The sequence below is a fragment of the Peromyscus eremicus genome, chromosome 10, assembly GCF_949786415.1.
Source record: "Peromyscus eremicus chromosome 10, PerEre_H2_v1, whole genome shotgun sequence".
NCBI lineage: Eukaryota > Metazoa > Chordata > Mammalia > Rodentia > Cricetidae > Peromyscus > Peromyscus eremicus.
Window position 1 is genome coordinate 57,625,489 of NC_081426.1, and position 16,450 is coordinate 57,641,938.

Sequence of the window (16,450 nt, forward strand, 5' to 3'; positions counted from 1 at the left end):
GTCCTTTGCAGACAGTGATAGCAGCCCTGGGCTTTGTCCTCAAGGTTCCTCCCAGCATACTTGTGCCTGATAAAGAGCCCAAGTGTTGGCAGGGGCGCTCTGGACCTGTGACAGACCGGCTCTCCACTTCCTCCCGCAATGTCTCCAGTGGCCTCTGTTGAGAATGCCTAACTGTTCCACCTGGCAAAGGATGAAGGACTCATATCCATTTGCAACCAACATAGGATGAAAAGTGGATATGAAGACAGGAAGTAACAAACTGAAAACTACTGATTTGATTATCAGTAGTGCTGGTTACAGCTGAGTGGAGATACTGTTGAAAGTCTAGAAGAAAGAGCAGTCATCCAATTTTTTAAACACATCAGTATCTAGTGTCTGTCTATCCTCATCTATCTTTCTCCATGTGGTGTGAGAGAGAGCAAGCAAGAGAGACAAGTCCATTGTTTGCACTAAGGTAACTGAAAACCTTGGTCCTTGACTGCGATGATGATTAATCTTTACTGTCAGCTCAGTTGGCTTTAGAATCACTATGGAAACCGCTCTGGACACATCTGCAGGGGTATTTCCAGAGACCATGGAATAACACCACTTACTGGCTTTCTGTTCTGGCTCCTGGTCAGCTTGTTTTTTTTTTTTCTTTTCTTTTTTTTAATATAATGCATGATCACCTTCCCAGGGTCCCACAGTGTCCTAGGACCTCCTATATCAATCACCAATCAAGATAATTCCCCATATACACGGCCACCAACCAATCTGATCCGGGTAATCCCTCAGTTAAGAGCCTCTTTTCCAAGTAATCCTGGTTGTATCAAGTTGATAATAAAAACAACTTGTCATAGGATAATAATCCAGGTATTACATTTGTGATTTATTTATTTTTTAATTTATTTATTTGTAATTATGCACATTGGTGTTTTGCCTGCATCTATGTCTGTGTGAGGGTGTTGGATCTTCTGGAACTGGAGTTACAGTTGTAAGCTGTCATGTGGGTGCTGGGAATTGAATCCGGGTCCTCTGGAAGACCAGCCAGTGCTCTTAACCACTGAGCCATCTCTCCAGCCCCCTGTGATTTATTTTTAATATAGAAAAGGAGATAAATATTTTAGGAAAAAAGAAGTGTGTGTATGTGTGTGTGTGTGTGTGTGTGTGGAGAGAGAGAGAAAGAAAGAAAAATATTTTAGGAAAAAGTATATATATATATATATATATATATATATATATGTATGTGTGTATGTGTATATATATGTACATAGAGAGAGTGTGAGAGAAAAATATTTTAGGGAAAAAATGTGTGTGTGTATATATATATACACATATATATGTATATATACATATATATGTGTATATATATATATATGAATATAGATAACTCCAATGTAAGAAGGTAAATAATAAATGAGATTCATTATAAGGCATTAGAAGAATTCAAAGAAAGAAGTGAGAAGTGTAAAACTTTAACTGTGACACAGACAAAGGACTGCCTCTGGGTAGAGAGGAAATAGACATGGCCCATAGGCACAGTTTTTAGCAAGGCAGAGGGAATGGAGAGAAGGGCCAGGTCTGCCAGAGCCATGCTTGCCATGCCCTTCACCAAGTTTTAAATGGCAGGGATTTTATCAAATGACTCTACAAGGTGGTTTAATAAAACTCTCTTTTGCATGTTTTGTTGACTACTTATCAATCAACTCTTGGCATGATAGTGAGTTTCTAATACTTTGTAGTGGAAGATACGTTCCACTTCCCACTCTTCATGTTCTACTTTTCAAGACTATTTCTGTTGTTGTTTCAAACAAGGTCTTGTGGATCCCAGGTTGGCCCCAAACTTACTATATAGGAGAAGATGACCTTGAACTTTTTAACCCTCCTGCCTCCACCTCCTGAGGGCTAGGATCACAGGCACAACACACCCAACTTTTAAGATATCCTCTCCTTTTCTTCTTAAAGCCTGAGGACCATTTTATGAGACACCGAGAGAAAATCCCAGGGCAGGCAAGCTGGAAATCTCAGTAGCTGACGGAAGGGGGAAACGAATAAAAAGGAGAAAGGTAGGCATGCCTTTGAATTGTCCAAGAAAACAGGCAGGCTCAGAAATAGAAGTCAGCAAGCAGCTGCATGGGTGTTGTAAGGAGGGTCTCTGGAGAGAGAGGAAGCACCCTGAGTAGCCAGGAAAGCATGGGTAGGATTTTGTCCAGTATCCAAATAAAAGAGACAAGAAGTAGAAAAGAAGGGCTGGGGAGGTGACTCAGACATAGGGCCCTAAGGTGGAGCTCCCAAACAACCAAAACAGATGAGAGGCAGGGGGAAGGGAGAGGAGTGAAGGAGAGAAACAGTTTCCTCCAAGATTGAAACACTCCATCCTAGAGGGAAGCTCCTTAAGACATTAAGACAGGAAGTAAACAACTCAACAACTCAAAACAGCTACAGGAAGTCCCTGAAACTCACAGGACTTACTACCCCACCACCACCACACCAGTATATAAACAGGAAAGCCAACTGAGAGTCACTTAAGACAAAACAAGTTGTAAAGACTCTCAGACAAACCCAGTGGATTGGAAGAAGCTGAGCCCAACCAAGCAGCCCAAAAGAAGCAGAGACTAGCTGAACTGTTCAGAAGAAACAAAGATCAACTGAGCCACCTGGAAAGGGCGCACTCCAACCTGTTAAGCTGCCTGGTTTTGTGAGCTGTCACTCATGTGGGGTGGGCTTGGATGCAACTGTTTTTTCAGTCATTTCTGCTTTTATAAATGAACACTATAAAACTCATTGGTTCACCTAGTTGGACTTTATTGGTGTCCATACTTCGGTCTGCTATGGGCTCCCTATCTGTGGTGAGTAGATGTGTGTGTGGCACAGCCGTATCTGATAGGAACAGCAAAAGTCCTACAGCCAGCACAGCTGCTTGACAAAGATCCAGCACAGCTGAGCCACATGATGGCCACCGTGCCACTTTTACTTTTAATCTCTGTGTGTTGCATGGTTGGGGGCTTTTAATTTTGTACAACTTGGGGATATTAGATTGGTAGAAAATTTCTTATGAATCATTCATGCCTTCTCCCAGGAGTACTGATTCTAAGCTTCCCCAGGAAAGTCCTAGGCACACTATCCATCCCACTTCTAGGGAGATATCTTTATCTACTTGAAGGTCTTCCTTATGCCTTGGAGGTTGTGACACACATAAGAGAAGCCAGAGATCTCTTTATGAGGCTCTGAGATATTCTTAAAAACATCTGTCCCTGTACTTACTCAGAAACAAGATCATCAAAACAAAGTAAACTTAAAAAGACCAACAAGATTTGGTGGGCTAGAGGAGTTGGCCACAGATCAGATTGCAAGTCTCTTCCTACAATACACTCAGGTGATTATGTGGCATACACAGCAACAAAGTTAGATTAGCTTGAGTTACCTCTGCCCCACACAGGGACTTATATTGGTGGGCAAAGAATGGTGTAGAAATATGACAGAAGAAGGAGGTGTCAGGACCTTCCTTTCTTAGAAAAGTTAGCTCATGTAGAGCCACTGTGATATCATATGACCAAGGAACAAAAGAATGCCAGGATTAGACATATAAACAAATCGTATACAGATATAAAATATAAACACTGTGTTGTGCCAGAATTTGAATAATAACTGCAGCAGCTTTGTCCTGAGGATTTTTCTTGGGCACACTGATCATTAAGAGTTAATAATACAGCCGGGCGGTGGTGGCGCACACCTTTAATCCCAGCACTCGGGAGGCAGAGCCAGGCGGATCTCTGTGAGTTCGAGGCCAGCCTGGGCTACCAAGTGAGTTCCAGGAAAAGGCGCAAAGCTACGCAGAGAAACCCTGTCTCGAAAAAAAAAAAAAAAAAAAAAAAAAGAGTTAATAATACACTGCTCGGGACATGGCAATCTGTCCGGACTTGCTTGACTTTCTGTCTAGGGTCCTTGAAGCCACAAGAGCTACCAGCCTGAGAACAGGCTATCATACGCCTCTAGATTCTTAAAATTTGGGTTATGGGGTTGATGAGCAAAATGATTATAAAAGATAACTCTATCAATGATGACTAAACTTGAGGGAAAACTATTGTAAAAGATAACTCTGTTCTGTCAGTTTATCAATGATGACTAAGCTTACAACCCCAGATGTGCAAGAGAAAAAGTTAAAACACATGTCTGGAAACAAAAAACGATATGATCTATATTTTGGAACATGAATCTATCCCTGCTTATTGAATTCTGTATCAATAAAGAAGCATTCAGGCTGCAAGATTCTCACCACCGTGGCCTGGCTCATCCTTCCCTCAACTACTCCTTACCTCTTCTCTGGAACCTGTTGACCACTGACGAGACAGCGTGTGTGTGTGTGTGTGTGTGTGTGTGTGTGTGTGTGTGTGTTGTGAGCGTGGGTGAGCGTGTATGTGTGTGTGTGCGCGCGCGCGCGCGCACGGGGTATATATTACATCTCCCTGGAAAAGGCTATTATGGGAAGGGGAGGGACAGGGGGAGGATAGCAGCAGTCTGGATAGATGGTTCAGTGGTTAAGAGCATTTACTGTCCTTAGAGAGGCCCCTAGTTCAAGCATGTTTCCCGGTACCCATGTCACTCCCGACTGTAATTTCAGCTCCAATGGACCCAATGCCCTCTTATGACCTTGTTGAGCACCTGCACTCATGTGCACAAATCCACATTCACACACACACATAACACAAAGTTAAAACTAAAAAGGAATTTTTAAAGGGGAAGAAGTTACTCTTTTGTTTTAGCTCTGAGAAGCAGGCAGGCTGAGCAGTGAAGATCTGCAAGCATTGCTGAGATGCATTTCTCTCTGGATAAAGCCCTTAGCCCCGCACCTTCATATTGTTCCTTCAGCCAGCACAGCTAGCAGTAAGTCATGCATGAGAAGAGGAGACTGAAAATTGGGTTTCATCAGTTAGCTGTGACTATGATGTAGAAACAACCATCTTAGTAAATGTTTAACAATTGACTCTCCAGTCGGTGGCAGTTCCTGGTTTTAGCAGCAGAAGTAGTCCCATCAGGTACAATTTCAGGCTACCAGCATGACATCGCTAAATGCAGAGTTGGAGAGATGGGCTCAGGCAGCCTTTGTGACCAGGCTAATTATAGCTGCTCCCCAGGGAATAGGAAGAGAAGAGCTGGATCCACCTGCTCCAGCAGATTAAAAGATTCCAGCACCTTCTCATGGAGGTAGGGTGGGTGAGAAGTCTGAGAGGTATGGTGAGCCATGCCTCCCCACAAATAATTTTATCTTATTCCATTTTTAAGCTGAAAAGCAGCTTAATGTTCCCTTTTAAATCCTGAGTGATTGATATTATCAACAAGGTAAAAAGGATTTGCTGAAGTTGTCTCTAAAAGGTAAAATCCTTCAATATACAAAACAGCCTCTGGTAGTCACGGAACCTGTGACAGAACACGCTGCTGGGCTTTATCATTTTCTTCCATTTCCAGAAAGTGCTAGAAACTTTGGTTGCTTTCTCTGCCCAGTGAAATTAATACTGTTATGCCCAGATCTTGGGGACCTCCAAAAGACTACCACGGAGACCAAATCCCATATGTAAAAGCAAAGAGCCTTTATTTTCAAGCTGGGAGCTTGGACTCTCTGTCCAACACAGCTGTGAGAGCAGAGAGCCCCCCACCCCAGCCCTGTCAGAGTGGGATTTTTATCATAGCGGAGATTGGGGTGAGGAGATTTCCAGGGTTCAGGACTCTGATTGGCTGACATTTGTCTAGCATTGCTGGGAATGTTTTGAATGTTAGGTATTTCCCCTTAGATGCAGGCTGTCCCTGGATGGGGTCAGCTCATGGCTTCTCCTGGACCCAGGTGATGCCTGCCAGTAAACCTGTCACAGAAGCTGTGTCTGGGCCTCTAAGCCTGTCATGGCAGTTGCATGGTCAAGCTGTTTTGCCCCCCCCCACACACACACACAATACCTCAATGCATTAGCATGTACACAGAATGCAGCTACTGCCGAATTCCACAGAGCACCAGGAAATCTTACCCACTTCAAACACGAGTGGTGACTGAGTTAAAAATGCACAAAGACTTGAAGACAGTTTTTTAGAAGGTGTTGGGGATCTCCAGCTCGGGACCCCATTCCAAACCCCACCCTCAGCACACCAAGCAGCAGCTCTCTGAACTGCCCTCTCCAGACACAGCCCAAAGAAAGCCTGCCAATCATCCCCTCCCCCACCCCCCCCGGGGCTGCTAAGGACCAAGCCTACAGGGTATTTAAGACCTAGTCACCACCTGCCCTGTGATCCTCTCTCCTGACTTTTAGAGAGTCACCCGGGAGTTGCTTTGCTCTCTTTATTAAACCTGGACTTATTAGTTCGGCTTGATTGGCTTATTGCATCAGTAGAGGATACCCACTAACCGGGGATCCAATACTGATCAGAAAGAGTATCAAAATAGCCAGTAAAAACATTCAAAGCAGGGTTTGGGAGATGACTCGATGGTTGAGAGCCCTTGTGCTTGCAGAGGACCCAAGTTCCATCCCCAGCACCCACGTGGCAGCTTACGATGGCCCAGAACTCCAGTTCCAGGGGATCTGATTCTGACCTGGGATCTGGGGCACTGCACATTTATGGTGAACAGACACACAGTCAGGCAAAACATTCACACACATAAAATAAATCTAAATTTTTAAAAACAGGCAAAGGTGCTCAACATCATTAGTCATCAGATAAATGCAAGTTTTGTCTAGACACAGCCTAACCACCACTCTAAATAGGTAAACTTTCAAAAGATTGCCAACATCAAATATTGGCAAGAATAAAGTAATTAAAACTCCTATGCTTTGCTGGTATTGATGCAGGAGGATCAGAGTTCAAGGTCATCCTTGACTGCAGAGTGAGTTCAAGGCCAGTCTGGGCTACATGAGACTGTATAAAACTAAAACACACACACACACACACACACACACACACACACACACACACACACCATACACAGCAGTGTTCATAACAAGCGCAGTGTAGAATCATCTCAAACTGGAAGAAGTTCTGGTGTCCATCAACATAAAATGCATGAGCTATGCCTCATTGACAGTGAAAACCAGTCCCCATTAAGAAAAAACAGCTGGGCGGTGGTGGTGCACGCCTTTAATCCCAGCACTCAGAGGCAGAGCCAGGTGGATCTCTGTGAGTTCGAGGCCAGCCTGGGCTACCCAGTGAGTTCCAGGAGAGGCGCAAAGCTACACAGAGAAACCCTGTCTCGAAAAACAAAAAAACAAAAACAAAAACAAAAAAAAAAAAAAAAACAACAACTATTAATCTGCACAATGACATGGGGTAATATCGTAGACACAGTGAGTCAAAAAAGCACAAGAGAGGCATGCTCAGTGTGTCTGAGTGTTCGCTTTACTTCGGTGAAGTTGTTTTGGTTCTAGTATTTGTGTGAGTGCCTGGTTTTAGTTCCTTGCAGGGGGTGGAGGGGTGGGGGGTGGGGGGTGGGGGGGTGGGGGGTGGGGGGTGGGGGTAGGGGGTGGGGGTGAGATCTATGAATAGAAACGCTAGGTCATATAATTCTAAGCTTAACATTTTTTTTCTTTTGGAGGTTCTGATAAAGCTGTTTCCACAGAAACGGAGATGATTGACATTCTTGTGCATAGAGGTGTGTGTGTGTGTGTGTGTGTGTGTGTGTGTGTGTGTGTGTGTATTAGAAAGGATAGGTACAAATCTTCAGAAATAAATTTGGCATAGTCTAGGTCAAACCAGTTGCTCCCCCTACAGCACAGGAAGAAAAAGGAAAAGGTGGAGGGGGATAAAAAGAAAGAAATACCGGCACTTTAGAATCATGCTTGGCGTAGAACTGAACAAAAATAGTGACCTAATGATGAATACATGATCTTATTTAAAGCTGAAAAGTAATCCTACATAATACCAGTTAATACTTTTAAGTGACATTAATTATCAATATTAGGTGGGAAATCTGAAAACTCCTGGCCAGCTCTTGTTTTGAACACACTACCTCTCTCTTGCCGTACGGCTTCTTTCTACATAACATTGGTAGGAAGTTATTTATTTCTTCAAATAACCATCATGCAACACCATGAAAAGCCCAACTATAGGCTCAGAAGCAAGAAGGGACACCACAGAGCCAGGCCACACCCAGGAAAAACGCTCCCACCTGAGTCTTTCTCTCTCCTGATCCGAAGGAGCCTTGCTCTGGAGACTCGGGTTCAGCTGGACTTTTGGGGAAGCAATGAACTTCCAACTCCAGCCTCTCCCACTGAGTTGCTTTCATATATCAGATCTACTTTGAGGAGCAAGTTCAGTCTTCAAGTCGTAGATATTTGGGTCAAAAGAAAAAAACATCAACCTTCAAAATTGTTCATTTTCTGTTCCGAATCAAAGGTAAAACTGAAAATCTAGCTTTAATGAGGGAGAACTTCAGTCGCTGGAGAATTTAAAGGAGGAATGAGAAGCGGGGAGAGGGAAGCCTCTGCTTGCTGGTTTATTCTTTGAAATTAACAGTTGAACACAGCAGATCAAAGAGACAGCCTGTGACGGTTGAGGCCCTCCTCTGATGTGCTGCTGAATTGGTTGTGTTTTTGCCTAGGGGCGAAGCGGAGCCTGCTGGGGTGGGAATGACTTCTGACCCGTCAACACAGGCGCTCGATTTACTGTAAATGTAAAACAGTCCTAGGTATTTATTCCTTCTCCCTTTTCATCCATTAGGTTATTCAGTCACAAAAGCCGGGGGACCTTAAATATTAATTGTGACATTATATATGAATTGCAGAAGGTTAAATGGGGCATTGCCAGCTGTGGCTGGCACTGTGCTGGGTGGTTTCGCTAATCGATCTTTCTAGAATGCTCCTTGAAATCTATGCCATCACTAATCTTATTAACGAATTCTTTTCAGTAGCAGCAAGTATCAGCCTCAGAAAACACTCAAGACAGGCCTGCAATTTATTCGCACGTCTGGCTATGGACTTAAAGACTCTCTACCATGAGCTGTAATCTGGTAAATGGATATTAGATTAAAGTTATTTGTTTCACTGATGACAAGCTCAAGTGTAATTCATAAACCACCCTGTTAGGTCTTTCTTCTCCCATCGCTTTCCCAGTTGAAGGGAACAGACCATGAACCAGGTGCACAGTGAGGTGATTATGTCTGATGGTGCCGTAGCTGTGAAGGACGGGAGTCGCTCGCATCCAGTCAAGGCCAGGAAACAGCTCCAGCACCCCCGCTCCTCACCAGTCCTCTATGCTGCACCTACAAAAGAGACTACTCAGCTGGACATAGTGGCTCAAACCTGCAATCCCAGCGCCTGGGAGGAGAGGCAGGTGGGTATCAGTGAGATTGAGGCCAGCCTGGTCTACACGGCAAGTTCCAGGCCTATCAGGGTTCTCAAAAACAAACAAACGAACAACAACAAAAAAAAACCATTGTAATAATAATAATAACTGAAGGGAGCAGGCAGAAGCAGCTTGGTCTAAGTACTGCCATTTTGACTTCAGACTCCATTTTACCTGTAAGGTGAAATAAAGCTCAGGTTCCCAGCCTTAAGGGAGCTGAGAACTTTCCAATGGCTGACCCACCTCCTCCCTAAACCATAGAAATAGTCGTTATGCATCTTTAGTTCTGCTGAATGAATCTGGTTGGTTGGACTGAAAGACTTGCACTGTATGTCAGTTGACAGTGATGGAACACTCAAGGAGGACCCTAATCTCTGATTTTGATTAGTGGAAACTGTAACAAATGTTTGCGATTTTTGTGCTTATAATCCCCGCTTCTGCCCCTGCTCGGGGCTGTCAGGAGGAAAAAGGTTCCCCAGTCCTTGTCCTGTGACCCTGATCGATCAGTGACCTGCTTATGTGGTCATTTATTAAAATCTTTGGAACCTTATGGTGCACAATGGGACAGATGTAACAACAACAACAATAATAATAAAAACTTGATGAAAGAAGGTCAGTGTCTATCCAGAGAAGAATATGTAGTAAACAGTGATAACCGCACATAGAATTCTCCTTAGCAGTTACTAAGGCATAGCACAACATAAACGAGTCACCAAATACAATATAAAAAAGCATGTTTAAAAATACGGAAAAAGGCATGTTTTTAAAATGTGATTTAAATCAGGTGTGGTGGAACACACCTGTAATCCCAGCACTCAGAGGTAGAAGCCAAAGGATCAAGACATTCCAGGTCATTCTCAGCTATATGGCCAACTCAAAGCCAGTTTGGGATACAAGAGAACCATGTCTCAAAACACAAAAATAGAGAATTAAGTATGCAATTCAGTACAAACCCACTTGTGTGTAAAATGTAAAAACGCATTAAACTTGTCTACATATAGTCTCCTGACACGGCACACATATGCGGGTTCTTCCTATGGATTTATAAACGGATTGGTTGCTCTTCTATTGCTGTGATAAAACAGCAGGGCCGAGGCAAACTTACAGGAGGAGGGGTTTATTGTGGTCTCACAGCTCAGGAGGAAGAAGAGTCCATTAAAAATGGTAAGAGTCCTTTACAGGGAAGCGCAGGAGCAGGCAGGTGAGGTGAGGTGACCGGAACAGCAGCTGAGTGTTCTCATGGAAAACTGCAAACAGGAAGCAAGAGAGCATCCTGGGAATGGCATGGACTTTTCACCCTCAAAGCCCACTACCACATAGCTCCATCAGCCACAGACCAAGTATTCCAACATTGAAGCTTATGGGAGGTCGGTGTTTAATGCAGAATTTTTGTACACTACGTGAAGATGTGTTGCTGTGATTAGTGTAATAAAAAACTGAGTAACCAATAGGTAGGCAAGAGAGATAGGCGGGACTTCCGGGCAGAGAGAAGAAGAGGATGAAGGAGGCATGCAGGAGACACCATGGAGATGCGGAATGAGTTGGACACAAAGAATGGGAGAGAGGTAAAAGCACGTGGTACACACCTTTAATCCCAGCACTCAGGAGGCAGAGGCAGGCAGATATTTGTGAGTTCGAGGCCAGCCTGGTCTACAGAGTGAGATCCAGGAAAGGTGCAAAGCTACACAGAGAAACCCTGTCTCGAAAAACAAACAAACAAACAAACAAAAAAGGGTTAATCTAAGTTATAAGCACTAGTGGGACAAGCCTAAACTGAGGGCTGAGCTTTCATAATTAATAATAAGTCTTCGTGTCATCATTTGGGAGCCGGCGGCCTGACAGAAAGTCCTACTACAGGCCTTCTCATTCAAATCATCACAATATTTTCGCTTTCTTATGTACAACTACTCATCACTTACCACCACACCTGAACTATCGCTGATTCCAAAGACAATCTATAACACGTGTTTGGTCTTTAAAATGCGGGCCATACGTTCCTCAATACCATAGATCACTAAAATTGAGTCATATATATATATATATATATATATATATATATATATATAATTTTTAAGACCAAAAATCAGCATCACATACATTAGAAGGAAGATTTATCTATGAAGGACCTATTGCGTATGAACTTGTACTTATACATCAGTAAATTATTGCCAGTGGCCTGTAGTGAGTTACACACCATTGAAGGAGAATGGCTTACAGTTCACTACAGCAAGGAAACCTGCACACCGAGAAACATGAAGCTTCTCAAGGAGGCAGTTAGAGCTTCCTCTAGGATTTGGTCTTTGTGCTGCCCACTGGAAGGGCTAGCCACTTTGATGGGAGGTACTTCCTCCTCACGTGAGCATCTCTGGAAATACTCTCATAGACATGCCCAGAGGGGTGTTTCCTAAATGATTCAAAATGCTATTGAGTCCACAATCAAGACTAAATTAAACAGCACACCACCATCTTTTTTTCCTTCTAATGCAGAACACAAGTTAGGATCTTTCGGTATTGTAGTAGTGAAAGGAAGAGAAACTTCCGCCAACAAAGAGCGTTCCGTAGCAGAGTCTGTTGTGAAAGCACTTCTGCATGGCCGCTCTGCTCATGAACCCCGAACATCTCAGGGAGCAAAGCATATTACACAAGATGGTTCAAGCTTCGCATATGTGCCACCAACAGATGATGGGTTCACAAACATGAGAAACCTTGAGAAAGCCATTTCTTCTTTGTTTTAAAGGGGGTGAGGGAGCACTGTGTGAGGGTACACACACCAAGACGGAAGGACAGATGAAGGGGAGGGAATAAATGAGTGAACGAACTCATAAATAAAACAGCTCAAGAAAACACAGTACTAGTTGGTCTGAAAGCTGAACCACGCGTGAACTCTACGAAAAGCCACATGGATCAGAAAAGTCACTCTGCGAAGGCTTTCAGTGAGAAGAAACAGTACTAAACAATTAATTTATGTTATGTGACTCTTGGCACCTTAAAAAGAAATACAGTTAATACAAATGTGGATGATAGGACAGTCATCTCCCATCCTAAATCAAGTTCCCCCCCCCCCCAGGCAATTTCTAGAATCTGACCTCGTCCTTCATCTCCACTGCATGCTCTGACAAACTCCTTACGTTCTCATTTGAATGTTCTTCTGTTGTTGTTTGTTTTTGCTCTTGGGGCTCTTTTGTCTCTTTTGGAGGACCCCCGCTACCCAGCTCCCAAATAAAATTATCTCACCTACTTTTGCCTCTGGGCTTTTTCCTTTTCTTACTTCTGTATATCTTACTTTCACTCTTACTCTGTGCTAGCTGTGTGGCTGGGTGTCTGGGTGTCTGGGTGTCTGGGTGTCTGGGTGGCCCCTGGCATTCTCCTCTCCTTGTTCTCTTGCTTTCTTCTTTTCCTCCCGGATTTCTCCTTCTATTTATTCTCTCTGCCTGCCAGCCCCGCCTATCCTTTCTCCTGCCTCGCTATTGGCCGTTCAGTTCTTTATTAGACCATCAGGTGTTTTAGACAGGCAAAGTAACACAGCTTCACAGAGTTAAACAAATGCGACATAAAAGAATGCATCTTTGAGCCGTGCGGTGGTGGTGCATGCCTTTAATCCCAGCATTTGAAAGGCAGAGGCAAAGTGGGTCTTTGTGAGTTCGAGGCCAGCCTGGTCTACAGAGCGAGATCCAGGAAAGGCGCAAAGCTACACAGAGAAACCCTGTCTCGAAAAACCAAAAAAAATAAAAAAATAAAAGAATGCATCTTTGCAGCATTAAACAAAAAAAAAAAAAAGCATAAACAAATGTAACACATCTTAAAATAATGTTCTACATTCTTCTTTACATTTTTTTTGAGACATGGTCTTTCTGGGTAGCCTTGGTTGACCTGCAACTTGCTATGCAGACTAGGCTGTCATCAAACTCTGTTTTTTTTTTGTTGTTGTTGTTGTTGTTTTTTGTTTTGTTTTGTTTTTTGAGACAGGGTTTCTCTGTAGTTTTGCTGCCTGTCCTGGAACTCACTCTGTAGACCAAGCTGGCCTCGAACTCACAGAGATCCGCCTGCCTCTGCCTCCCGAGTGCTGGGATTAAAAGCGAGCAACATCATGACCAGCTTGAATGTTCTTAAACGGCACTGATTAGTGTGTCTACCATACCTTGTCCATGCAGACCTTTTTAAACTTGCAATTAAAGTTATGTTTCTGATGTCTGTTACCTTGAATGTGAGATTTCACAGGCATCTGTGTTCATATGTCCAAACTCTTCAAGTTCTATACGTTGAACAAATAAGAGATTTCACAGGCATCTATGTGCATATGTCCAAACTCTTCAAATTCTATACATTAAACAAGTGTATTTTATTATATATCAACTAGACCTCAATAATCTCATTTTTAAGAAAAGGGAAATTGCATTTATTTATTTACTTCCTAAGTTCCAGGATCAAACTCAGGGCCTTGCACATGCTAGGCAAGCTTACTCTACTGAGTTGCAACCATAGCCCCAAAAATTCTTTCTCTAACACATGTCTAAATCACATCACTCTTTTACCTCAAACCCCTCACTTGCAGAAGTACAGACCAGACTCCTCAGCACAGTGCTCAAACTCCTCCCAAACCACACTCCCAACAGCCCAGGACCAGTCCTCTGAAATACGAGATTTTTTTTATCACTATACCCTCATTTAGGTTGCTCTCACTGGAATATTTTTTTAATCTCCTTTCTGTCCATTCAAACCCTCTCCACTCTTCAAAGCCCACCCCGAATCCTGAATATTGTAGAGCTTTTCCTGAATCCCTCCACATCTCCACATGCCGTCAATACTAAACTCTTCTCTCCCTGCTTGGCAGTTCCTTTATAGTGAACCACAGTCGGCTATAAAGCAAGGCACTCGATAAATGGAATTAAAAAAAAAAAATAGCTTCTGTGCTGAACTGAACAGAACTGGGTTATTTTCAAATAACTTTTACTATAGAAACTTCAAAAATAGGTTAAAAATAGAAGAAATATACTCTAAATAAATTCCCATGAGACTGTCCCTGTGTATGTTTTTTAAGACTTATTTTTCTTTTGTTGTATAGGTGTTTTATCTACATGTATGTCTGTTCACCCTCAGAGGCCAAAAGAGGGCATTGGATTATTGCTGTTGGAGGTTTTTGCTCTTTTTTGGGGGACCTGCCACCCAGATCCAAAATAAATCACACACGGAGGTTTATTCTTAATTATGAATGCCCGGCCTTAGCTTGGCTTAGTTTCTACCCAGCTTTCCTTAACTTAAATTATCCTGTCTACCTCTGGGCTTTTCCTTTTCTCTAACTTCTGTAAATCTTACTCTTACTCCATGGCTTGCTGAATAGCTGGGTGACTGGACCCTGGAGTCCTCCTCCTCTGGCTGTTCAATCTTAGATCTTCCCTCTCAGATTCTTCCTCCTATATATCCTCTCTCCCTGCCAGCTGCACCTGTTCTTTCTCCTGCCTTGCTATTGGCCGTTCAGTTCTTTATTAGACCATCAGTTGTTTTAGACAGGCACAGTAACACAGCTTCACAGAGTTAAACAAATGCAACATAAACAAAAGTAACACACCTTAAAATATTCTACTACATTGGATCCCCTGGAACTGGAACTACAAATAGTTGTTAGGTGCCTTATGAGTATTGGGAATTGAATTCCGGGACCTTCGGAAGAATAGCCAGGGCTCCTAACTTCTGAGCCATCTTTCCTTTCCCCACAAGGCTCCTTCTTTAAAAACATTTACAACTCAGTTAGAGTCAGGAATCTTGCTGAATTTTTTTTTTGTGTGTGTGTGTGTGTGTGTGTGTGTGTGTGTGTGTGTGAGAGAGAGAGAGAGATCTTAACCTCCATGTACATGGACACATCAACAGTTACACTAATTTCTGGCTTAAACAGAAGATTAAATAAAATAAACAAAAAGGGGGTGGGTCATAGAGATGGTTCAGTGTTTAAGAGCACTGCCAGCTCTTCCAGAGGACCCTGGTTCAATTCCCAGCATTGACATATTGGCTCACGACTGGCTTGTGGTGCACAGACATACATTCAGGCAAAAAAACACCCATACACATAAAATAAAATGAAATAAACCAAAAGAAGACATATTTATTTTTATTTTATGTGTATGAGGTTTTTTTGGTACACGTATGTCTGTATACCATGTGCATGCCTGGTATCTGAGAAGGCCAGGAGAGGGCACAAGATTCCCTGGAAGTTACAGACAGTTGTGAGTTACTTTATGTGTGCTGGGAACTGAACCTGGGTCCTTTGAAAGAACAAGTGCTCTTAACAGCTGGGTCATCTCTCCAGCCCTGGTTCCTGGTCTTTTTACTCTCATAGTTCTAAACATCTTAAAATGATAACTTAAGGGTAAAAGTTTAAAAAGCATGCTTGTCCTTTTTTCAGAGAGATAAAGCACATCTTTTCTAGTCTCCCCCCTCTCCCTATCATTAGTCACACCTCAGAGTTTAGGTTTTTCTCTCAGGGCAAAGCAATCACTAAATATGCATAAAATATTGGTTTGTTATTGTAATAATTTTCCTGGCTCATCTGACCTATGATGCACAAGGCTGCAAAGATTAATATTTGGACAGTGTTTACTTATTTATTTAATGTATATGAGTGCTCGAATGACTTTATGCCAGAAAACAGCATCAGATCACAGTATAAATGGTTGTGAGCTACCATGTGGTTGCTGGGAATTGAACTCAGGATCTCTAGAAGAGCAGCCAGTGCTCTTAACCACTGAGCCATCTCTCCAAACCCTTTGGGGACTGTTTATATGAACTGAAAAACCACAGGCCCACATTTTAAAACTTGCTTTCCCAGAAGTAATTAAACACTTATAATCCCAGCATTGGGGGATGGGATTTGAGGTATACGTAGATCACAAGTTCAAGGTCATCCTTGACTACATAGAGAGTTTGAGGCAGCCTGGGATACATTACAACCTATTTCAAAAAACACGGATTACTTTTAAGATTATTTATAGAGGGCTGGAGAGATGGCTCAGAAGTTAAGAGCACTTGCTGCTTTTGCAAAAGACCTGGGTTCAGTTCCCAGCACCTGAATGCCAGCTCACATGGTGGTTCCAGGGGATCTGATGCCTTCTTCCGGCCACCAAAGGAACTGCACATACATGGTGAGCATACGTACATG